Source organism: Sapajus apella, unplaced genomic scaffold (genome assembly GCF_009761245.1).
Source record: "Sapajus apella isolate SASKATOON/1434 unplaced genomic scaffold, GSC_monkey_1.0 scaffold131, whole genome shotgun sequence".
In the NCBI taxonomy this organism is placed as follows: Eukaryota; Metazoa; Chordata; class Mammalia; order Primates; family Cebidae; genus Sapajus; species Sapajus apella.
Genome location: NW_022437071.1, coordinates 1,133,361 through 1,159,756, shown reverse-complemented (window position 1 = coordinate 1,159,756; position 26,396 = coordinate 1,133,361).

Sequence of the window (26,396 nt, the reverse complement as noted above, 5' to 3'; positions counted from 1 at the left end):
GCCAGGCTGGTCTCAAACTCCTGACCTTGTGACCAGCCCACCTCAGCCTCCTGAAGTGCTGGGATTATAGGGGTGAGCCAGCAATCCAGCCCATTTTTCTATTTTAGTATTTGTTTAAAAAAACTGATTTTGCACAATAATTCATTGTTTTTTTCAGGGTTTTATCTTTTTTTCTTAAGTATAGAGTCTATTATAGAAAACCATGTTGATATTTAACATTTTTAAATGAACTCACTGAAATTATAAATTAGGCAGAGAAAAGTAGGACAATAAAGCAATCTTTATATTGCTTTATATAAATCAGTGTATTACCGATTTCCTGTCTCTAGGCTAAGAACAAGTATAGAATTCTTGTTCTGAATTCCTTAGTTTTCACCATTCTGACTAACCTCTTACATCTTTCCCTTTTCTGTTTTTTTGCACCAGGTTTTGTTGATTGAAGAGTACAGATGTATACAGCAGCAGTTTTGTCAGGTGTAGCAGTTAGAAGTTGTGGTCCACCTTTGCATCCTATAATTAGTAAATTACGTAAGACAAACATGAGCATAATCAGTAACATTTTTTTTCCAATCAAGGAGTGACCTGTAGTGTTACTTGGCATCTTAATCCAATGTGTGCCATAATTGAGGGACCCCACTGCGGGTACATCAATCCCTCCCAAGCAGTTACATTATTAGAGTCTAGGAAAGGGGTGTCTGCCCAGGTAAGAGGGTGAAAGACAGGTGGATCTAAGAGATGGGCCCAATAGAGTGTAACAGGTATAGGTTGCAGACAAAGTGAGGGTACAAAAAGGATTAATACCCTGCTCAAGTTGCAATGTACAGCAGAGACCATAGCAAGGAACAAACTATCTGGAGTGAATAGTGTCTGCATCCGGAGTAGGGTTTGCTCTGCCTCCCGAGTTGTTTTCTTCAGCATCATGTTTAGGACCTGTGTTGTCTGAGGAAATTGCACTGTCCAGTGCTGCAGGTACTGTAGGGTCATTTTCTTTATCTATCATACCCAGCGTACCCAGTTGGATCATAGCCAAACCAGGATATGGTTTGCATCATGATGGAATCCAAAGACGACCTGAGGGGGTGTGAACACAAGCATATCCTCATCTCCATGTTACCACATTATTTGGACCATACCATTCATTACTATTTACATCTTTCCATATGACTGCAGTTTTAATGTTTTGCGAGGCTTTAGCAAAGTGCTTTTCTATAGCTGATTGACATTTATCATCTAAATTTAAGAAATTAAGGGTAAACAAGGGTCACCAACTGTCAGGTCCGTCTGGCTTGTGCTAGTAGTGTTGCAGGGTCCTTACTCATACTCCCCGTTTTTTGTTTTCTGAGCATATTTTTAAGGGTGGAGTAGGCATCTTCTATGACTTGTCCTTGGGAGTTATACAAAATGCCTGTGGAATGTTGGACATGTCATGTGTGAAAAAATTGTTGAAATCATAAACGGACATAAGCCAGATCATTATCAGTTTTAATTTTTGTGGGCCGCCATATAAATGCAAAAGTTAAAAGAAGATGTTTAATAACATATCTGACATATAGAGCGGACTTTCCAGAAAGAGCATGTGCACTAATCAGATGAGTGTTGGTATCAACAGATACATGTACATATCTTAGTTTTCCAAATTCAGGGATGTGTGTAACATTTGTTTGCCATAACTGATAAGGTTCTCCCCTTTTAATGTTGTTTGCCCAAGACAGGGTCCCATAGCCGTAACATCTACCTGTCTTTTTTCCAATTTACTGGGGGAGGAAGTTCAGACAAAATATTTGTTTCCTCCTTGGTATTTTTACCTGTAATTGCTGGACTGATGGAGAAGGGAAGGTTGGTGATGGTTCCTTCTCCCTTTCCTTTTTGGGCTCTTCTGTGTAAAGTAGGACCATAGAAGCCCTAACTAAAGCCCATAACATTAAAGATGTTACTGGGATCCATTGCCCTTGCACATGATGCCATTTAAGGTTTCTCACCATTTGTTCCCAGAGTTCTATGTCTATTGTGCCTTCTGCTAGGAACCATGGGCTTTTGGAAGTAACAGTTTGCATTAGGTCTCTTAATTGAGCCTGTGAAACCAAGGCTCCACCAGCTTTAAGCAACTGTTTCAATAATTTTTTCTGTTGAGCTGATGATAACTGCTGTCCCATGATGAAATCCTAGCCTGAACAATTTGCTCAGATTTGGAAATCCCAAGGGGGCACCAATGACTTACTGACTTACTGACTGCACAGTCTCTTTACTTTCATTTTTGAGGGTTCTGTCAAAATCCTCAATACATTGCAGTGTTGTTACATCAGAGTCACCGTCAGGTCCATCTGGCAGACTTGACAGAGCAACGGATGAAAAACATACACTGATACAGGCTTGCCAGTCAGTGCAGCCAGGGGACCTCTGCCAAAGTCAGCAATTATCCTGATAAGCCAGCAATATTCACATTTATTTAGTACAGATTAAATGACAAAGGTCTCAAGTAAACACCATTAGAGGGTAATTAACATTGCTGACCTTCTGAGTAGAGAATAGTTTTGCTCAAAGGTGTTCAAAGGTCGGTTTTAGGACCACATGAGTAAACAAGCTATTTAGATAAACTCCTCTACATTCTCCTGTTATCTGCTCTATGCTATTAGCTCAAGGTAGGAGGATTAGGCTGCTTTCAGCCATAACCTTCTTCAGAGGATTTTGCAAAACGTCTGACTTTTCAAGAAGGTTTGAGTTTTCTAAAATTTCTCCCAGCATTCTGACTGATCTTCTACACTGAGCAATTTCAAATGGCACTGCTTAGATTCAGATCTGACTCAACTTTAAGTTAGAAGAAAAATTCAATACATTTTATACTCCAAGCAGTGGATCCAAAAAAGATCACCTTTAGACATTTTAAAATTTCATTCTTTCTACAAAAAAGAATGACAGTTAACAATAAGATAAAAATGAATAACTTATTACAGAAAAAATCTATTAACTTTATATGGTAATGCAAGGGAACCAATATCAAAAAATATGTACATAAAATTATATTATCCAAATATATAACTTCAAACCTCAATAAGAACATGAAGAAAGTGAGTTTGAAGAATAATAATGAGATAACAGAATTGAATGAGAAATGGGAGTATATTTCAACTAAACCAAAAATATAGAAAAAAGTATTCCTCAGATCAATAAGAATAAAGAAAGTCATTCTACCAAGAAGACACATTTATTTGTGTATTCATTGCACCACTATTCATAGTAGCAAAGACATGGAATCAACCTAGGTGTCCACCAATGATAGGCTGTATAAAGGAAATGTGGTACATATGCACCATCAGTTGTTGTGAGGTCATAACAGCTAACAACATAATTTACTCTGCAGCAATATGGATTCAGCTGGAGGCCATTATCCTAAGTGAATTACCACAGGGACAAAAACTTAATATCACATGTTCTCACTTATGTCAGAGCTTAGCATTCGTTTCTCATGGATTTGAAGATGGCACAGTAGAAACTGGGGACTATTTGAGAGGGAAGGGTGGTAGAGAGGCAAGGGTTGAAAACTATTAGGTAGTATGCTAAGTGCCTGGGTGATGGACTCATTCATATCACAAAGCTTAGCATCAAACAATATACTCATGTAACATACCTGCACACAAATACTCCCTGAATCTTTTTTTAAAGAAAGAAAGTCAAGATGATAATGAAGAGAAAAAAACAAACACATCAGGAAATTTTATTCAAAATGTAAAGCATAGTGGATAATGGGAGAATTTGGAGTATTAGAAAGAATAATATAGATGGCAGTGTTACATGCCATAAAAGTCATAATACCAAAGAGAAAATTATCAAAATACTTGTGCTGTATAATTTATATGATTTACATATTTAGTATAAATCACTAACTGTTCAACAGTTTACCAATTTTAGGATCACCCTGAATACACAGTATAAAAGAAAATCTATGTAACAAAATAAAATATAGAGTTTACGATATCCAAAAATCTAAAGTAGAGAAGAAAATTTGAAGGTAAAGCAAAGGCTGGGGTGGTAGAGTATAAGATAATAAATATTTGATTATAAAGTAGATTATCAAATGCTGACAAAATATTAGGGAACAGTGACAGATGTTTAAATTTATTACTTAAAAACACAAAGTATCCCAGACCAGAACCAAAAATAGCTAGTAATTATATTTGCAAAAGAGGTGGGGAAAGAAATAAAAAATAATTGAAAGAGTGGGTAGGAAAAAGTAGAGCCCAAGAGGTTTATGTTTGCATTGCAAGTTTTATTTAACTCTTCTAAAATCTTTAACCATGAGGACTTAACACTTTGAAAAATAATTGTGTGCAGTGTGTATATTAACTTAAAAAATACAACACTTGTAAGTGGAAAACCTTAAGTATTATTAGCAAAAATGTAGCCAGTTATCAAAACTCTATGCTGCATCTATTTCCTGAAAGTGATTAAAAATAAACATTCGTTTCAAATTTTCAATACAACAAAAATATGAGCTTTAAAGAACAGTAGAGTATCTAATGCAGGTTATGAATATAGTATAAAATGGCATTACCTACTTTTTTTTTAAATTCCTTATTTGAAATATCTCATAATGCTCTATTAATGAAATTTTTTTCTATGAATATAATCTGCTGTAAAATCAAACTGGTTGTTATTTTAAGGGAACATAGACTCATACATATAACCTGTTTGTTGACAGTGGTTGATGTGATGCAGAATTCGTTACTAAAACCAAATCTAATGCTTAAAGCCAGTATATAGGATCCTTTATTTGTGGATATTTTGCAAATCTGATTGATGCTTATGACTTTAGAAATTTATATCATACATAAATTTGATAATTAAATTACACTCAAAGTGTTCCATAAATAAATCATATTGCTTAGATACTCATTTTCATTTTTGTACAATGCTGTGAGTGTTGGAATAACCACATTCACTTTAAAAATATTAATTTTTTAATCATTTTAGTGTTTTGATAGGATTGAACAATTGTGAGTAACAAATACTGAAAAGAACAGAAACTTAAATAATGATAGAAATTAATTTCTCTATTATGTTAAAATCCAGTTGAGACTTCTATTTATAGTTATTACACCATTGCTGATAATTGAAAAAGCCTCTCATTAAGAAAAAAAATGTGCAAATTGGATTAAAATAAAACAATACATTTTTGGAAGTATTGTGATAATAAATCAGGCATCCAGGACTTAAGAAATCAAACCCTCACAGAGAATGAAAGAAATTGAGATGGCCCAACATTAGAAAGCACTTTTTTTTGTTTCCTTCCTAACCATTTGCAGAGTAAGCATATGAACCATGGATTCCAAACAGAAAGTAATAGACTAGAATTTGAGGCAGCATGCCTGGTCTAGAAAGAGAAATATTGGTGTCCTTTTTAAGCGCTTGGAAATTTTCTAGTTATCTTCATATTACGGATGGACACAGTGGCCAAAGAATATAGTCTTTATGTTTTTAAGCATTAAGCATAGCATAACTGAGGTTTGCCTTATAAGGAATAAAATTCTACACATATATAATTGTTCTTTGAGCATCTGACAAATGATTATTCTCTTAGTTCATATATCTCAATCATGTCACCCTTTTAAATTGTGTTGTTCATGTTTTATATACATATTAATTTCCCTTTATTTTTCAAACAACTAAGAGACATTTTAAAAATACTTTGACTTCAATTAGATTTACCTTTAATTTTTGTCAATTTTGTCTTCATATATGTTGAGACTTTTATATGCATATAGATTTCAATTTACATATTTTTGTCATATTGACTCACCATTATATTATTACAAAATGTTCCAATTTTGGTCTAGCAATAACACCTGCCTCTAAATCCATGATGTCAATATTACTGTAACTACCCTAGGTTTTTATTTATTTATTTATATTTTTGGCTGGCAAGTGACTTTTATATCTTGTGTGTTTCAATATTCAATCTTTCTACTATCTTAATTTTAACTTAAGCCTCTTATAAACAGAATGCACTGCATTTTGTGTACTTGTATCTTATCAAACATCTTAATTTTCTAGTTAAATTTTAAAATTTTACATATATATTAAATATAATTGCTTATTTTTCTGGGTTGATAAATCCACTCTCTTTGTTTTCTGCTTCATGGTCTTCTGTTCCCTAGGCTGGAAGGCAGTGGTATGATCATAGCGGTGTAACCTCAAATTCCTGGGCTCAAGTAATCCTCTTGCCTCAGCCTGACAAGCAGCTAGTACTGCAGGCATGGGCCACGATACTCTGCTAAGGTTGTATCTTTTTTGGTAGAAACAGGGTTTTGCTACCTGGCACATGCTGGGATGGAATTCTTGCCCTCAAGCAATTATCCTGCTTTGGCCTCCCAAAATATTGGGCTTACAGGTGTTAGCCACTGTGCCCAGCCCTTCTGACATTTTTAGTGCCTTTTTTACCTTTTCAACTTTTTTTGATAATTGAATAATATTTTATTTATTTATTAAGTGTATATTCTTTTACTTTTCTTTTTGATGTTCACTCTAGAAATTACAAGATGGATCCTGAACTTATAACAGTCTAATAGAAATGATTACACTTTCACACACAACCTAATACATTGCTTAAAACAGAATAAGTTATTATAAGGAGCTCAAGACAGACAACTACAAAGGATGAAAAATAAGACATACGATGAATTAACCAAATAAAGCCATAAGAAAATAACAAGACATCTTTAGAATGCTACAAGAAATTTAAACACTAAGCGAGAATTCAGCACTTTGGGAAGCCGAGACAGGCAGCTCATTTGAGGTCAAGTATAGGAGACTAGCCTGGCCAACATGGTAAAACCCTGTCTCTACTGAAACACAAAAATTAGCCAAGCATGCTGGTCGGTGCTTGTAATTCCAGCTACTGGGGAGTCTGAGGCAGAATAATCGCTTGAATCCAGATGATGGAGTCTACAGTGAGCCAAGACTGTGCCACTGCACTCTAGCCTGGGCGACAGAGTGAGACTTTGTCTCAGAATAAAAATAATAATAGTAAGAAGAAGAATTTCATACCTTGTTTAGCATTCTTTAAAATTAAAGGTAAAAAACAAATTTTTTTAAAAAAATGCCAAGACTAATGACTGAAACTAAAATAACATTAAATGATATTAATCCCTTGTTGAATATATGGTTTGCAAGTATTCCCCTGCAATCCATAGGCTGCCTTTTTATATTACTATCTTTCATTTGCTGTCCAGAAAGAAGCTTTTTAGTTTGATGTAGTCCCATATATCTATTTTTTCTGTTGTTTTCTGAATGATATTACAAAAATCATTGTCAAGAACAATGTAAAGAAGCTTTTCCCCTATTTTTTTTTTTAAATTGATTCAGAAGGTACATATGCCAGTTTGTTACATGGATATATTGCATATTGTGGGATTTGGACTTCTAGTGTACACATCCTCCAAACCATAAATATTGAACCCAATAGAAAATTTTTCAACAGCCACTCCCCTTTTACCCCCACATCCTTTTGGAGTCCCCAGTGTCTATTACTTTTCTATGCATTTTTTAGCTTCCACTCATAAGTGAGAATGTGCAGTTATTTATTTTGTGTCTGCGTTTTTCACTTAGACTAATGACGTCCAGCTACATCCATGTTGTTGAAAAGAACATGCTGTCTTTACTTTTTGTGGCCACAGAGCATTTTATTGCATATATATTATACATTTTGTTTATGCAATCATCCTCTGAGGTACACTTAGATTTCATGACTTTGCTATTGTGAATAGTGCTACTATAAACACATGAGTGCAGACGTCTTTTTGATGTAATGATTTCTTTTATTTTGGGAAGACACCCAAGAGTGGGGTTGTTGGGTCAAATGATAGTTCCATATTTAGTTCCTTTAGAAATTCTCATACTATTTTCCATTGAGATTGTACTGATTTACATTTCCACCAACCGTGTACAGTGCATAACAATTATCTTTTCTCTGCATGCTTGCAAAAATCTTTTTTTTTTGATTTCTTAGTAATTGCCCTTATGACTGGTGTGAGATAGTATCTCATTATGGTTTTGATTTGAATATCTTTTGATTAGTGATGTTTAGCATTTTTTCATTTTTGTTGGATACTTGTATGTCTTCTTTTGAGATATGTCTGTCCATGCCCTTTGCCCACTTTTTAATGGGGATACCTGGTTTTTTCATGATGGGTTGTTTGAGTTCCTTTTAGATTCTTGATATTAGTCTTCTGTCTGATGCATAGTTTGCAACTATTTCCTCTCATTTCATAGGGTGTCTGTTTATTCCTTTTATTCTTCTGCTGTGCAGCTCTTTAGTTTAAATCCATTTGGCTATTTTTGGTTTCGTTGCATTTGCTTTTGAGGTCTTAGTCAAAAATTTATTAATTTAGGTCTTATATTTAGGTATTTCACCCATTTTGAGTTGGTTTTTGTGTATATTGTGAGATACAGGTCCAATTTTCTTCTTTTGGGTGTGGATATTTATATTCCCCAGTATCATATACTAAACAGACTATCTTTCTCATTTTATCTTCTTGGTGCCCTTGTTGAAAATTAGTTTGCCATATATGTTTCAAATTATTTCTGGTTTCTCTATTCTGTTCCATTGCTCCAAATGTCTGTTTTTATGCCAGTAGCATTACTTTGATTACTATAGCTTTATAATATAATTTGAAATTGGCTTTGTTTTCCCTGCTTTGGTGATTTTGAGTCTTTTGCGGTTCTACATAAATTTTAGAATCATTATTTTTATATTTTTTTGTGAAGAATGCCATTGGTACAGTGGCTTATGCCTGTAATCCCAGCACATCGGGAGGCTGAAGGAGAACTGCTTGAGCCCAGGAGTTCAAGACCAGCCTAGAAAACACAGTGTGAGACTCTATTACTTAAAAATTAAAAAAAAAAAAATTAGCTCGATGTGGTGCTGGGTGCGGTGGTGTTCACTTGTAGTCCTAGTTATTCAGAAGGCTGTCAGGAGGATTGCTTTAGCCCAGGAGTTGAAGGCTGCAGTGAGTTATAATTGCCCCTCTATGACAGCCTGGGTGTTAGAGTTAGATCCTATCAAAAAAAAAACAACAAAAAAAAACCTGTCTACTGGAATTTTTCTAGGGATTGTATTGAATTTGTATATTGCTTCATGTAATACAAACACGTCAACAATATAGTTCTTCTAATTATTTTTTCATTTATTTTTTGAGACAGGCCCTCTATTGCCCAGGCTGGAGCACTATGACATTATCATGGGTAACTGCAGCCTCAACCTGCTGAACTCAAGCCATCCACACACCTCAGCCTCCCAAGTTTTCAGTGTACAGATATTTTACCTCCTTAGTTAAATTTATTCCTGAGTATTATATTAGTTTTTATATTATTGTAAATGAGATTGTCTTGATTTAGTTTTGGAAAGGTTGTTATTGTTGTATAGAAATTCAACTGATTTTTTGTAGGTTGATTTTGTGTTCTGTAACTTTATCAAATTTATTAATTTTAGTAGTTTCATGGAATTAATCTTAAAAATATAGAAAGAACTCAGAATTTAGTAGCATAAGAACAAATAATTCATTTTTTAAGAAAATTAAAATAAAACCCTGACATTTCTAAAAAATGGACATATGAATAGCCAATAGACTAATAAATTAGTCTACTTGAATAATTTTTTAGTAACATGACGAAAACACAGGCAACCTAAGCAAAATATAAAACATGAGATCACCTCAAATATAAAAGCTCTGCTTTCATATTTTCAACAAAGTGAAGATATAATCCAAGGAATGAAATAAAATATTAGCAAATTACTCTTCTGACAAGATACTAATAACCAGAATGCGTAAGAAGCTGCTCAAACAACTCAACAGGAAAGAAGAAACAAATAATCTAATTAAAAAGTGAACAAAAGATATGAACTGACATTTCTCAAAAGAAGGCATACATGTGACAAATATATGAGAAAATGCTCAATATCACTAATCATTAGAGAAATGCAAACCAAAGTTATTATGAGATCAAATCTCATCCCAGATAAAATGGCTTTTATTCAAAAGACAGGCAATAATAAATGCTGGTGAAGATGTGGAGAAAGGGGGAAACTGATAGAGTATTGGTGGGAATATAAATTATTACAAGTATAGATGTTACTCAAAGATTTTAAAATAGAATTACCATATGATTCAGTAATCTCACTGATGTGTGTATATCCCCCCCAAAAGAAAATGAAATCAGTATATCTATCAAATAGAGACCTGCCAACCCATGTTTACTGAAGTATTATTTATAAGAGCCAAGTTATAAAGTCAAGTGTCTAACAAGAGATAAATGAATTTAGAAATGTGGTATATATTGCACAATAGAATACCACTGAGACATTTAAAAAAATGAAATACTGTCCATCTGTAACAACATGGATGAAACTGAAAGACATTACATTAAGTGAAGTAAGCCCGGCACAGAAAAACAAATATCTTATGTTCTCACTATCTGAGAGCTAATAAAAATAAAAGTAAGTAAAGCTAATCTCATGCAGACAAATAATAAATGATAGTTACCCGTGGCTGGGAAGAGTAGTGAGGATGGGTACAAATATATGCATGCACAGAATAAGATCGAGTAGTTGGTAGCACAATAGAGTAGTAATATTTAACACTAATTTATTGTATCTTTTAAAATAACTAAAATAGTGAATCTGAAATATTCTAAATACAATGAAATGACAAATGTTCGAGGTGATGGATATTCCAATAATCCTGAATTGACTATTACACATTATATATTTGTATCAAAATATCACATGTCCCATAAATATGTTTAAAAATTATGTATCCATAATAATTAAAATTTAAAAAAATAAAAAAACACTAATCATGACAAATGAAAATTAGAACCACAATAAGATATCACCTCACACATCTCAGGGTGCCTGTTATCAGAAAGAAAAGATATAACAAGTGTTGACAAGAATGTGGAGAAAAGGAAACACTTGTACACTGTTGCTAGGAAGGTAGATTGGTGCAGCTACTGCAGAAAACTGTATGGGGGTTTTTAAACAAACTTAAAATAAAACTATCATATGATCTAGCAATCCCTGCTTAGGTATATACACAAAGTAATTGAAATTACCTCCATATAAAAACATCTGCACTCCATGTTAATTGCAGCACTGTTAATAACAGCTAAGATATGGAAACAAATGATGTGTTTGCTGAATAAATGAAGAACTATGATAAATAACATAGATGGATATGAATAAATATTGATATAGATATAGATATATTTTCACAGAAATATTCTAACCACCAAGAACATTGCTTTGTTCGTAGAAGATACTGAATAAAAAAATGTTTGTAGAAACACCAAACTACCTTAATCACTCTAAGAAAATTATTATAATAAATTTCAATTTAATTAAAAAGTTACATTAAATTAGAAATGATCTCAGTAATGCTATGTTCTATTCATTAGCAAACTAAGTAAAGCAAACATCAATGGAAATAAGTTTAGCCTAAATAGTGGATTTAACTAAATCTTACAAGACCCGCAGTACAAAGATCATTATTACAGAATAATAATATTATGTACTTTTGCAGTATTTAGCATAGAAATAAGCAGCAATATGTGGTCACAATTATAAAGTGTTACCTAGTGAAATGAGTGACACTAGTTATGCCATTGATACCAAGTTTACTATTTTCTTCTTTCTGTGCGACGTGGGGCAAATGCCAAAATTAAAGGTTTTATCTAAATAAGCAGTTTAGGTATAGTGAAATTATCTTACTTAAATTTTGTTAGCATTGCTCTCAACAGGAGTCTAGGTATTTCAATATTATTTATTCCCTGACTCTATTGCTTTCCAAACATGAGTCAACAAGTTTAAAGATCTGCCTTAATTTTTATTTTAGGGTGAACAAACTTCTGATTTGATCTTATATGTTGCAGGTATCTTCCTACTCACTAGAAAAGTTTTACTTTTCGCACAAATACTTCCACTTAAAATATTTATAAATATTAATTCATAAATGTACTCCATTCTGACCATTCTTCAATATTATAGTTAATTTTACCTTACTCTTAAGGTTGTGTGTGACTCATCCTGCCATCTTGTTCTCTCTTACCTTACAGTAGACCCATAGAGGAAATACTACCTGTACTCATCATTTTAAAGTTCAGCATTGAAAGACCAACAAAATGAAATTCAGTAATAATAGATATTTATGAAAATTTAATTGTTATATCAATTAAAAGAAGGTGAAATGCTAAAAAATACAATGTATTTGTTTAAAGCACAAGGAAGTTTCCCTTATTTGAAATTCAGAGCAACAGTCACTCTCTTCAGAAGTCAAAATCTACAAACCATTATTTAATTAAAACAATAAAATCTCATAGTCCTTGTTTAGTCAAAATAGAGAGAAAATACCATTAGAAAATAATATGTAAATTACTTCTTCTTTTCTTTTTTTGCTTCCTACTCTTTTGCTCCTGAAGAATGACATTTATTAGACAATTCCTAAAATTATTAAATCCTATAAATAAAATTACATGAATAAATCACTATGATATTTTAAGTCTCCTTAACTTTAATTTCTACAGAAAACAATTATTGCTCTTTTTTAAGATCATCACAACATCCATGAAAATATGTAATTTGCATTTTAAATCATTTTCATCCTGAAGAATGACAATGCTTTTTCGTGATTTATAATTTTGTATAATAGAAACAACAGCTTCATCTATCTTAAAACCAAGTATATTTGAGTTACCATGGAAAGAATTTTATCAGTTAAATTATATAATAACTCATAAACACTAAAACAAAATATTATCAATTTTTCTAAAGAGTTGCCACATATGTACCCATTGACCTGCATTTTCTTTATGTGAATATCAGTTTGGATGCAAGAACAGAGTTGACAGGATTTTATTAAGCTAATGAAGGTTTGTACACCTTTATTGTGTTTGTACATATTTCACATATTCAGCTTTTGAGTTAGCCATGTCATTGTGAAAAGGTAAGGGGCAAGTTTACAATGACAATACTGACTATACTTTCTATTTCTTCTTTAAAAATTGTGTGCATCAGAAGGCATCTAAAGATAGGCTACTCTATAATTACCACTGATGTCCTGGGCAGCCTGCCATTGTCACAGCATATTTTATAGACAACCATAAATAACACTCCCAGCAGCATATCAGAGACAATTATCCTGCACCATCAGCCTCATTGTTTTGATTTAGTGGGGTCTTGGAAGCAAAAGCAATGCTTACTTGTCACACCTAACTGCAGAACTCTAATATGTTAGGCATTTCTCTCAGGGTTCATTATGTTTGGCTTTGTTTCTATTATTGTAATGCTCATTTTGTGTTTCAAAGGTGAACACATAAAGACATGAATTTTCTGTCTTTTCATGAATGAAACATATATACAAGGAAGTTATGGAGTTTGCTGACTAGTGTTTATAACCTGATTTTTTTTCTTTTTTGGAGAGAAGAGTGGAGAATGGGAAGATGTACACTTTTTATAAGCATGGTATCCATAATTTTGTATTTCTAAATAATTTTACATTTTAACTACTCAGTCCTTTACATATAAAACTCATATAAAGTTTTATATGTACGGGTTGTTTCCTAATCCTCTGCTCATCATTTACATATGTTCCACTCCTTCCCTTCAGTCCTTAATGTGCTGTATTCTTCAAGCAGCTCAAATTTCTAATATTTGTACCTATTTATAATTGTCAAGTTCACTGCACAATTTGTTATGTAAAAAGAATAATAGACAGTTTAAATATCAAATTAAAGAAATAGAATAAAGTTTCATATAGAATTTAAACATCTATTTTCTTGTTACATTACACTTTAACTATTTGCTTGAAGTTCCTAGACACAAGCCACACCCTAATTGAACATACGGATCAGTTCACTATTTCTGAAATTATTTGTATGTGTCCAAATTATATAGGGAAAGAAAAAGCTTACTTTTTAGGAAAAATAAATTTTTATAATTTATAATTAAACTTACTCCGTTGTCCACATTTTAAAAATAATACAGTGTCATTATACAATTTCTTATGTACCTCTTAAGATAATTATACAATTAAAGTTTAATATATCAAAGTAACAAGTAATTTGCATTTTATTGTGTGAAAGTGTCAGTATTCACCTATACTCCTAAAATATCCCTAAAATAGTAAAATCTTACTATCTTTATAATCTTTACAACGAAAACAAAAGCTGTTGGCTATTTTAGTGACTCTTTCTTTTCTAGTTTTCTTTCCCTTCCTTCCTTTTTTCCTTCCTCCCTTTCTTCCTGATAGGAGCTTTTATCTATAAGACATAAAAAATAAAGAATGTGCCTGCAAATTTAAGACAGAAAATCTTTCATCAATCTATATTGTACTCAGTTGAATTCACACTGTGGGTTGAACTTTGTAATGGATGCAAATATATATCACACTCTGTACCCACAGAAAGCTTATGATCTATTAAGGATATGCTAATTTGCAAGTTTAATGAAAGATGATATGTTCAATGAGTCACATAACAGGATAACGGAGGTTCAATGAGGAAAAGCTGTCTTCTGAAGAAGAAATCAGAATAGTTGCATAAATAAAGTTTTATATTAGCTGAGCCTTAAATAACAGGCAATTTATCAAAGGATATAATATAGCTTTAGTTATATAAGAAAATAACAGTGTTAGCCAGGCCCAGCGGCTCATGACTATAATCTCAGCACTTTTGTAGGCTAAGGTCGGTGGATCACAAGGTCAGAAGTTTGAGACCGGCTTGGCCAACATAGTGAAACCCCATCTCTACCAAATTAGCTAATACAAAAATTAACCAGGCATGGTAGCAGGTGCCTGCAGTCCCAGCTACTCAGGAGCCTGAGGCAGGAGAATCGCTTGAACCTGGGAAAGAAAAGAACAGTTTTCTTTTTGCACATAAAACCACAGAGAAATATCTAAAAGTGTATAAATTACAGATAAAATGTCACCATGAGTACTAAATGAGTATGGAAATAAAACCTATCAAGTTCATATAATTTTTTATGGTTTTATGGTTGTATACATGTCAAAATTTATTAAATCATACTTTTTAAGTATTTTTCATTAATATCAGTTGTACTTCTATAATTTTTTTTTAATCCAGTATCTTTCCACTTTAACATTTAAAATATGTAGCTTGGTTGTGAAAGTACCATATAAATGAAAATATATATACATATATATATGGGGTGCTTCAAGAGATCAAAGCTGCTAACAAATTTCATCAATATAAGAACTTCCATTAACCAGGAAAAATATGTATGACATTGGTAAAATTCTACCAATGTATATAAAAGTGTTAGCCTGTGATCAACTGGAAAGCAATATATGCCATGTAAAAAGAAAAAAAAAAAGATAAAGGACATGTTTAAGATGTTAAAAGGAATGTACTCTACAATTTATTTCTTCAAAGAATTTCTCATGAAGTGTAAATATTAAACAGTGATATTTTGCTGTTAATTGATAATATTATAGTAATGCATTTTCTAACATATTTAGCAGTAGGAAAATATAATAGCTTTAATAATGAACAAAGTATTAACCTTTCTCAACACTGAAGCATATTTCTTAGCTGATATTAGAGTATATAGAAACTATTGATATAGTTTAATTTATAAGAAATGAAGCAATAAAAAAAGGATTTTTATAAGTGAAAAAAATTATTTTTCATCTTCAGGTGCTATGCTTCAGTTTACTCAACTGATCAATCAAATATAACAATACAGTTTATTTTCACCTGTGTGTATTTAAATTTTTTCCTACTGTCCCTATTTTTACATATGTTGTGTACACTTCAAGTAGCATAAGATTTTCCTAGAGATTTTACTTAACTTTACAAATGATTTCTATGTTATACATGTTGTGATTTTTCTGCAAACTAGAATTGAAGCATTTATTTGTGGTATGAATGCAAAGAGTTTCAGGGCTCTACTATATTGATGTTTTCCTTTTGGCACTGATGTCCTTATGGTAGAAGTTAAAAGAAAATGATGGGAGAAACACTTATTCTGGCAAGTTGTAAATTGAAACAAATCTTCTCTCCATGACCAGGGTGTTTTTCTTATCTCACTGACTTCTAATCTGTGCCAGTCATTCCTCCTATCTCAGATAAATTATTATTCCAAGTTTTCCTGAATTAACCTGTTTCTGCAGTTAGAAAAATTCCCTTGCCTTTAATTCTGTTATCTTATCAATCAGTTGTAAGGGGAAATGACTTTCAATTTTGGCAAATGATAGTGTTATACACCATTCTAAGCACCTTTTTATACATTAACTTAATTCTCACAAGTATCATATGTAGTAATTACTTTTGTTAACCCCATTTAAATGGTGAGAAAGTTAAGATATCTAGAGTACTTAAGTAAGATTCCTGTATTCATATGGCACATGAGGCAGAGCTGAGTTTTAAAGTCGATTTTTTAATTTGATTACATACTATACTATCTTTTATTTAATCAGAAAAATGTAAATAAATGTTAATCATCTCTTACATATGACATAATGCTTTTAAATCAAGATTAATGTAATTATCAAAAGTTTTAAAAATTGTCACAGGGGAATGAAATGAATTATTTTATTATGCTATAGCTTTGGTTTCAGGACATATTTATGTTAGTTATATATATGTAAAAATTCTACTGCACCTACAATAGAGTTGTGCAAAACTCTGATATACCTCTTTCACTTCTCTTTTTCTTCTTAATTTCAATAGGTTTTTGGATAACAAGTTCTTTAGTAGTAATTTCTGAGATTTTGGAGTACCCTTCAAATGAACAGCGTGCACTGTATCCAATGTGTAGTCTTTTATCCCTCACTACACTCCCACCCTTTCCCCTGAGTCCCCAAAGCCCATTTTGTTATTCTGATGACTTTGCTTCATATAGCTTAGCTCCCATTTCTGAATAAAAATAGATAATGTTTGGTTTTCCACTCCTGAGTTACCTCACTTAGAATAATGGCCTTCAATTCCATCCAAGTTGCTATGAATGCCATTAATTCATTCCTTTTTATGGCTGAGTAGTAATCACATATACAGGTATTGATCGACTTACGACCTATGCAACTTACAACCATTCGGCCTTACGACCACAATGTTTTGCAAATATTAAACCAGTTGTACTGGTAATGCAGTGTTTTACTTAAACCTGATGGATGTAAAAATGAGAAACAAAATGGTGTAGAGATGATAAAAATGTCATAAAATGAACAAAGAAAATTATGATATATAACAATAATGAAAGAAAATTATGATAAAATATGACTTAAAGATTTTTATAACATCATTTCACAGTACTGTACATATAGCCTACTCAACTTACGACCAAAATCGTGTTACGACCAGTCTGTCGGTACCAATCGTGGTCGTAAGTCGAGCACTAGCTGTGTATGTATATATATGCACAGATATTGCAATCTATCAGTCAGGGTGGTGGAAAAAAATATAGAATGACACAAACCTTCTTAGAAGGCCAGAAGGTTTTGCAAAAGCCTCAGGAGACAATCAATTATGGCTGAAGACAGCCTAATCCTCTTACCTTGAGCTAATAGCAAAGAGCAGATAACAAGGAAATGTGGAAGAGTTTATCTAAATAGCTTGTTTACTAGGACCAACCTTTGATCATCCATGGGAAAAACTGCTCTCTACTGGAGGGGTCAACAATGTTAACTACCCATTAATGATGTTTACTCAAGACCTTTGTCATTAAATCTGTACTACATAAACATGGAGCCTCTCTAGCTGATTGTAGCAGCACAGTGGGATCAGCTCTTTGGTGGTGCCAAAGCACTGTTAGCCACCTGGCCATGCTCTGTCAGGCAAAAACCTGTGTCAGGGTAATTTTTCAGCCATTGCTTGGCCAGAGTCTGCCTGTAAGACTCTACAGCTGTTGCCCTGTGTAAGGAAGCTGCAACAGATTGAGGACCATGACAGAATCCTCAAAAATGAAGGTTAAGAGACTACACAGTCAATAAGTCAATAAGTCAGTAAGTCAATAAGTCATTAGTCATTTGTCCCCGCTCAGGATTTCCAAGTTTGAGGGAATTCTTCAGGCTAGGGTTTCATAATGGGACAAGAGTTATCAGCACAACAGAAAAAGTATATAAAAACATTGAAATGGCTGCTTAAAGCTAGCCGAGCATTGGTTCCACAGGCTCAATTAAGGGACCTAATGCAAACTTTGGTTTCCCAAAGCCCTTGGTTCTCAGCAAAAGGCAAGCCAGACATAGAGTCTGGCAATGAGTGGGAAGAACTGTTAAACAGCATTATGCACAAGGGCAACAGGTCCCAGCAACATCTCTAATATTATGGACCTCAATTAGGGCTGCTCAGGCCCCTCTATACACAGAAGACCCTAAAAATGGAAGGGAAGGGGAACAATCACCTACTTTACTGCCTCTTCCTCCTCTCTCAGTCCAGCAATTACTGGGTAAAAATACCAAAGAGAAAATGGAGAGATTTTGCCTGAGCCCTCTCCCACAATAAATTAGAAAAAAGACAAGGAATATTACAGCTGAGCAACCCTGTCTTAGGAAAGCAGCATTAGATGAAAAATCAACAGGGCAATTAGCTGTATGCCTATAAAAAGATAAAAATCATTACAGAAAATTGAGCTGCTTGCCCATTTACAAAAGGATTAATTGGGACCATAGCATGCAACATTGATATGAGCCCATGGGACTTGTCAGGGCTAGCTAAAACAACTTTGGACTCCAGTCAATACCTCCTCTGGAGGGCAGAATTTGATAAATTATGTGAACAGCAAACTGTGTTCCAATTATGGCCACTGTTATTTCTTCCCTATCCATGATGTAGCTAGTTCTCTCAAAATCCTGTTTGGGTAGAACAGTAACTTTTAAAGGGAGAGAAATTACACTGAGCCCATTAATTAGTTGAGTGGCAATTAAAAGCTGGCCATATAGAATCATCAAACAGCCCTTGGAATTCACCATATTTTGTCATTTCCAAAAAAGTCTGACAAATGGAGACTTTTGCATGACTTATGGACTATTAATGCTAATTTACAACTTATGTGACTTATTCAGCAGGTGCTCCTTTCCCACAGCAATTTCTTAAGATTGGTCTATAATCATTACTGACTTAAAAGACTTCTTTTATACTATTCCCATTGCAGAACAGGACAGAGAAAAATTTGTGTTTACAATACCAGCTACTAATAACAAAAGGCCAGCTTGCTGATTTTATTGAAAAGTGTTTCCTCAAGGAATACTGAACAGTCCTACCATGTGTCAGTATCATGTAAATCAGACTTTGCTCCAAAGTAGAAAAGAATTTCCTAATTGCAAGATCATTTATTTTATGGATAATATTTTACTGGCAGCCCCAACAGAGCCAGTACTTCTAAGAATAGGTGCTTTATCCAAAGGAATACACAGTCAAATACATAGCACTCAAAAAAGTACAAATGTCCCCTCCTTGGAAATATTGTGAATACATATTAACTTCTCAATCGATAAGAACTCAAAGGTTTAAATTAAATACTAGAAACTTACATGCTCTAAATGATTATCAAAAATTATTGGGGAATATTAACTGGCTTAACCCCACTTTGGGATTAACTATTGATAAGTTGCAAAACCTGTTTTCTATCTTAAAAGACAATGCTTTATTTTCATGTGATTTTTATATGTGTATTTTAGAAATACTCTCTTTTTTTATCTACTGTATTTTCACTTAATTTTTATTATCCAAAGTAATAATATGTAATAAATGAAAAGAATTGTAGGGATCATCTAGAATGACTGATTACAATAGTTAAAATCCAATGTACAGCATCTCCTATAGGTATAATAGGGCTTATTTTCGTGAATAGCATCAGTGATGAGAAAATTGTCATAGCTAAGGCCATTCTAGAATAGGAAAATCAAACTTGATCTTTCAGCTGACCTCAGATACCTGACTAAGCCCATCTAAAATCGGTTCAATCAGTCCCAAATCAAGATAACTTCTCAGTCTACCTATAGACCTCTGAGGTTGAGGATTTAGTATATTGTTTATGCCAATGAGGCTTTCTAGTTTTTCATTAAATAACATTGTGTAACAATAAAAAAATTAATACAAGTAGTTAAGAGTTTAATTGTCAAATATTTTTGCATGTGATGTAGACTAAAATGTAATACCAAAACTAGATTATGTGTACATATATATAAATTTTATGCTCAAATTATGGCTCTCATTATACAAAATTGAAAAAGCAACTAGGTAGAACTGTTCCTCAATCAGCTTGAATTTATGAGTAGGACACAGGTGACAGCTTTTTGTATGAATTATTTGAAATCTTTCAAATTTTAATTTACTCAATAGATATTTATTGTGAATCAGTGGAGGGACAAAAAAGTCAACATATGTGTGTAAGCAAAGCCATGGAAAATAGATTCCATCATTTCTTCATCAAAATAAGTTGTATTCTAATTTATTTTACTTGGGCATCAATTTTAACACTTGTTAATAACTAGGAATATAGTAACATTCAGACTCAAAGTTTTGTGTGTAGTTCCAGAATTTGCTATGTTAAAGTGTTCTCTGGGTTCCCCTAAAATATTTACTTTTCAGATGACACCTTGAGAACCATTTATACAAAGAGTACAAATACACCTAAAACTTAAAGAAAGACTTTAAAATCACTAATATTTACAATATAAGAGAATCAGTCAAAATGAAACTGAACAGAAGCCTTAACACTATTATTCAAATGTTATCTTTCCTGGAAACAATGAAAAATTTTAACCATCAGCTCTCAAAGGCACTTTCCAGCTGTTTTTTCCTGTTTAGTTTTTAACCTCATTTGTCATAAATATCTGTCATTTTATAATAGCTATTTAATTGTAATAGCAATTAATATTACTTTAGATATTTATCTTGAGTTCTCTCTCCTACTACTAAGTTCTGAGAGGGCTGGGGCCTTACCTGCTCACTGCTTTGACCTCAGTGCCCTGAAGATAATCTGGCACAAATTGGACTATTAATACTCTCAATATTTAGTTGTATAATACTAGATAGAAAAAAGTAAAAACTTTTTTTTTTTGTCTAGAAGATCCTATAAATATTAGTAATTGTACCTAATTATCATCAGAGCAAACTTCCATCCATAAGGGATACTTCTCAAGCAGAGTTAAAGATTAAAATGCAGTGGGAAGGCTGGGAGCTGTGGCGTATGCCTGTAATCCCAACACTTTGAGAGGCTGAGGCAGACGGATCACGAGGTCAACATCACGAGGTCAGGAGCTGAGGCCAGACTGGCCAGCATGGTGAAACCCCATCTCTACTAAAACTCCAAAAAATTAGCTGGGTGTGGTGGAGAATGCCTTAGTCCCAGCTATTCAGAGATTGAGGTGGAGAATTCTTGAACCCAGCAGGTGGAGGTTTCAGTGAGCTCCCTCTCAAAAAAGTAAAATAAAATAAAACTAGTCAGATGTTGTTGTGGGCACCTGTAGTCCCAGCTAATCGCAAGAATGAGGCAGGAGAATCACTTGAACCCAGAAGCAGAGGTCACAGTGAGCCAGAATTGTGCCACTGCACTTCAGCCTGGGTGGCAGAGCAAGACAGTGTCAAAAAAAAAAAAAAAAAAAGAAGGCAGTAAGAAATAGTATGATTAGCAGTGCTTGTAACTCTAAACTCAAATGGCTTGCTGCTTGTTATATTTATGTAACTAAACAGCAAATTAATGATTTTTTTAAAAATATTTTAGTCATTGTGGTAGGTTAAGTTCCAAAATGAACCCCAAATTTTCATGCTCTAATCCCCAGAATCTGACTGTAATAAGATATCATGCTCATAACATTTCAAATGTTATAAAGTTAATAATAATTTGACTTTGATTTATGGAAAAGAGAGATTCTCCAGATGGGTGTAATCTAATTGTATGAGACTTTTAAGACAGAAAGCTTTTTTCTCTGGCAGCAGAAGAGGAATCCAGAGAGAACAGATGGATGGAAAGATGTAAAAAGGTCAGTGCTATTCAGAAGATGTAAAAGGCAATGTGGGAAAATATGACTTTATGGGTCAGGTGCTGTGAGAAATATCTGGCTCAATCTTCTTGATAAGAAGAAAGGGTAGATAGATTTTTACTCATCTTGTTAATGGCAGCAAAGTCTTTTGAAAACTATGAAGAATAATAACTAATAATCCATAAATCCACAGAGCTGAGAAGTATTCAATGTTCAGTTGACAATATTCAGCCATTTTTTTTTTTTTTGGCAGTGGAGACATTTATAAATCGTGGAAAAACAGAGACTCTTGATGGAAAATTGAAAAGCAATATCAGAAAAGATTTCTAGTCATTCAGCAGGGCTAATAACAATATGGAAAGTTAAGGAGACACAAATAAATAGCTTGCTGCATGGGATGAAGTGGAAAGGACATAAAAGACAGAAAACAATTACACTCAGTCTTGTGATACTTGTTGCCATGTGGCACATATGGTTTGTTTGTCCCCATCAAAACTTATGTTTAAACTGGATCACCAATCTGATAGTGTTGAGACGTGGGGTCCAGTGGGAGTTATTTGGGTCAGAGCAGCAGATCTGTCATGAATGACTTGGTGCAATTCACATAGTAATTAGTGAGTTTTTGATCTCAAAAAATTGGAGTAGTTTTAAAGGAGTGGGAATGGAAAGCTTTCTTGAGAATAGGTTGTTATAAAGCCAGAATGCCCCTTATTTTTTTCCTCTTTCCATGTGTCCAGATCTCCTTTGACATTCTCCACCATGTTGTTAAGCAGCAGGAAAGTCCTCACCACAAGCCAGAGACGTGTTCTTGAATTTCACAGTGTGTAGAACTATGAGTTGAAAATAGATTTTTTTTCTTTATGTAAAAAAAAAGTATTATTTTACATTAATAGCAACACAAGACTAAGACATTTAAGAAACCTGGACTTGACAGGGAGGGCAACTGCTTCAAGCACATTGTCAGCCTCCTCAGGACATATGCACAATTTTGAAGCCACATGGGACACAAAATGACTGGATATATAGAATGAAACCTATAAAGATCAAATTAAATCCATTATAGTCTTTTGGAATGAAGGATATTGATTTGAACAGCTCTCAATCAAAGGCTTTGAAAGCCATACAATTAGGGAAAAAACGCAAACTAGAAGTAGACATCTTATAAAATTGCAACAAAGGCAAACTTGTCTCAATTTCTGGTTGGACTTTGATGATTAGCTCCTCCTGTGTTTAACTCAATGAAGAAAAAAACAAACTTATGTAATATCATTTAGAACTTTTACAGTTGTCTTATTACATACTGATTAGAATAAAATAAGAAAAAAATCTAAATCCAGGCTAGGAAGAGAAAGAAATATAACTAATAATCAAGGAGAAATTCAGTAAATATAGATGTTGCCTTATCAATGATCCATATTTTCAAAGTAACAATAACTTTAAAATAACTAATTAATATGTTGAAGAAAATAGATGAAACATAAGAAAACTAGAGAAAAATATCATAAAGTTTACCAAAGAATTAGAATCTATCCAACAAAAATAGCTGCTACTGTGCTACCCTGAAACTGAAGCCATGACCTCTACAAACTGTACCCATTTCCTGACTCCCAAGCTGTGCCTGCTGCATGAAGCACATATTCCAGACTCCAACTCTGTGGCTACTCTGTAGCCACTCAACCCTCAGACACTAGGGCCACCACCATACTGGGGTAGTATATACTCCAGAACCCACAGCTAATTTTTGTCCATATATGCCTGCGTTAATACTAGTTTAGCTACCAATGAGGGTTAGCTTATACCCCAGATTACAGAGGTGCTATATCTCTGTACATGCCTATGCTCTTGAACCTGGATCTCCAGCTACTTCACAAGCATCAACACCTTTTACTCAATTACCAATGCAATAGTGGAGGTGAATGCCTCTGGTGTGGCATTCCCAAATGTGCCCAAACATCAGGCCTTAGCTTCATGATCACTGCCAGAACACCACTCATTAGACATTGGTGCTTCCACTATTATGAGTGAGCCTGAAAGCCATATCTAGTGCCAAGAGACTTGCATCACTTTTAAAGACACAGATAAATGAATAATAAAGAAAACAATGAAAAAAAAGAGATATTTCATTTATATGCAAAGCCAAAGAAGGCAAAGGTAGCCACACTTACATCAGATAAAATATTCAAAATTTTATAAAAGCAACTGTGTTTGCAAGCAAACTTTTAAGACAACTGTGTAAAGCGAGACAAATATGGCTATTGTATAATGATAAGGGAGTCAATTTATCAAGAGGATATAACAGTTGTAAATAAAAGTACCTGTCACTGAAGTAAATAAATATATAAACAAATGTAAATATATTTAAACAAAAAAGATATAATGTTCTACAATAACAATATGGGATCTCATTGTTCTACTTTCAGCAATAGACAGATCATCTAGGCAAAATAAGAATAAGAAAATATTAAACTTGAACTATATTTTAGGTAAACTTGACCTAATAGACACATATAGAACATTTCATCTGAATACAGTTTCTTCTCAAGTTCACATACAACATTTTTTTCAGAATAATTCAATTGTTAGACAACAAAGTAAATCCTAAAAAAATTAAGAATATTTAAAATATATCAAATATATTTTCCAAACATAATTGTATAAAACTAGAAATAAAAGAAGGAATTTTATGAAATGTAATAAGTATGTTGAATAATAAATTTGATAGCTGATCTTAAACAGAATGAAAGACAAAAACCAAATAACCATCACAATATAGGCAGAAAAAATTACATCCTTTTATAATAAAACCTTCTAATAATTTAGATATAGAAGGAATATACTTTAACAAAATAAAGCCATATATGAATAGCCCAGCTATGCATATATAAAGTTAACATGGTACTCAATGGTGAAAAGTTTAAGATCAGATACAAGAAATGGATGCCCACTTTCACCACTTCTATTCAACATAGTACTGAAGGTCTAAGTCAGAACAATTAGGCAAAAGAATGAAAAATGTAACCAAATGGAAAAGAAAGTTGAATTGCATACATTTGCAATTCTTAAATTATTAATTGTGTCTGTTTGACATAGCCATATACAGAGAAATTCCTATAAACTCCATCAAAAACTTTTAGACCTAATAAATAAATTCAATATAGTTGCAGAATACAAAATAAACACACAAAATCAGTAGCATTTTTATACACTAAAAACAAAATTTTCAAAATAGAAATCAAGAAAAAATCCCTGGAGATGTATTATCCATATATATTTTTTAATTCTATTTATAATAGTTACAAAAACCATAAAATATTTAGAAATAAATTTAGTCAAGGAGGTGAAAGACTATAAAACTATAAAACATACATGAAAGAAATTGGAGAAAACATATATAAATGGAAACATATTCTTTGTTATCAATAGGAATAGTTAGCATTTTACCCAAAAAGATCTCGAGTCAATAAAATTCCTGCCAGAATTACAGTAACATATTTCACAGAAATAGAAAACAAAAAATCCTATAATTAGTACATGACCACAAAAGATGTTAAACAACCAAATAAATCTTTAACAAAAATAGCAAACCTAGAGTCATGACACTACCTGATTTCAAATTCTACTACAAAAAGAGTTTAAACAGTATGGTACTGGCACTGTAGCAGGAGTGACCATGGGAAACATCTCTCAGACACTGAGTACAGGAGGAAGGAGGGTTTATTCGGCTGGGAGCAAGCTGGCATAGTCGCCTAATAGCCAAGCTCCTCTAACAAAGGAAGGTTCCGTCTTTAAATAGGCTTACAGTTTAGATGTTACACGTGGAAGAATCTTAGGTTTATAGCTTAACATATGAAAAGGGTCTCTGTTTACAGTCTCAGGAATTACATATAAAAATGATCTCAGTTTACAGTCTTAGGAATGAAAAGGGGAAGATTACAGTCTTAGAAATGAAAAGGGGAAGTTGATCTGAGATGCCTGGGTCTCCTTCTTTACCCCCCTTTGAGGCCCTCACCACTTTATAATATTAGTGAGAGGTCACACTTTCATTCTCACTTTCCAGATTTTCTGAAGAAACCAACTGATAATGTTTCATATAATACACTTGTTATGTCATTTTTTGGCTAACTTCAGTAGTGATGAATCCCCTAATCATCTGAAGGAACAGGGGGAGTAGACAAGAGAGCAGTAAGCAAACACCTATTATAACACTTATGATGAGGGTTTTGAATACTCCCAAGGATGAGAACCAACCTCCAAATAAGGACTCAGGGTTAAATCCATGCCACACCTGTACAGGCACGTGTGCCAGTTTGGTCATGTCTCACACAATATCTTCTGCTTGCCCCTGGTCATCTATGTGCAGACAGCAGTTGGTTAGATTGAATTTTCCACAGACTCCCCCTTCAGCTG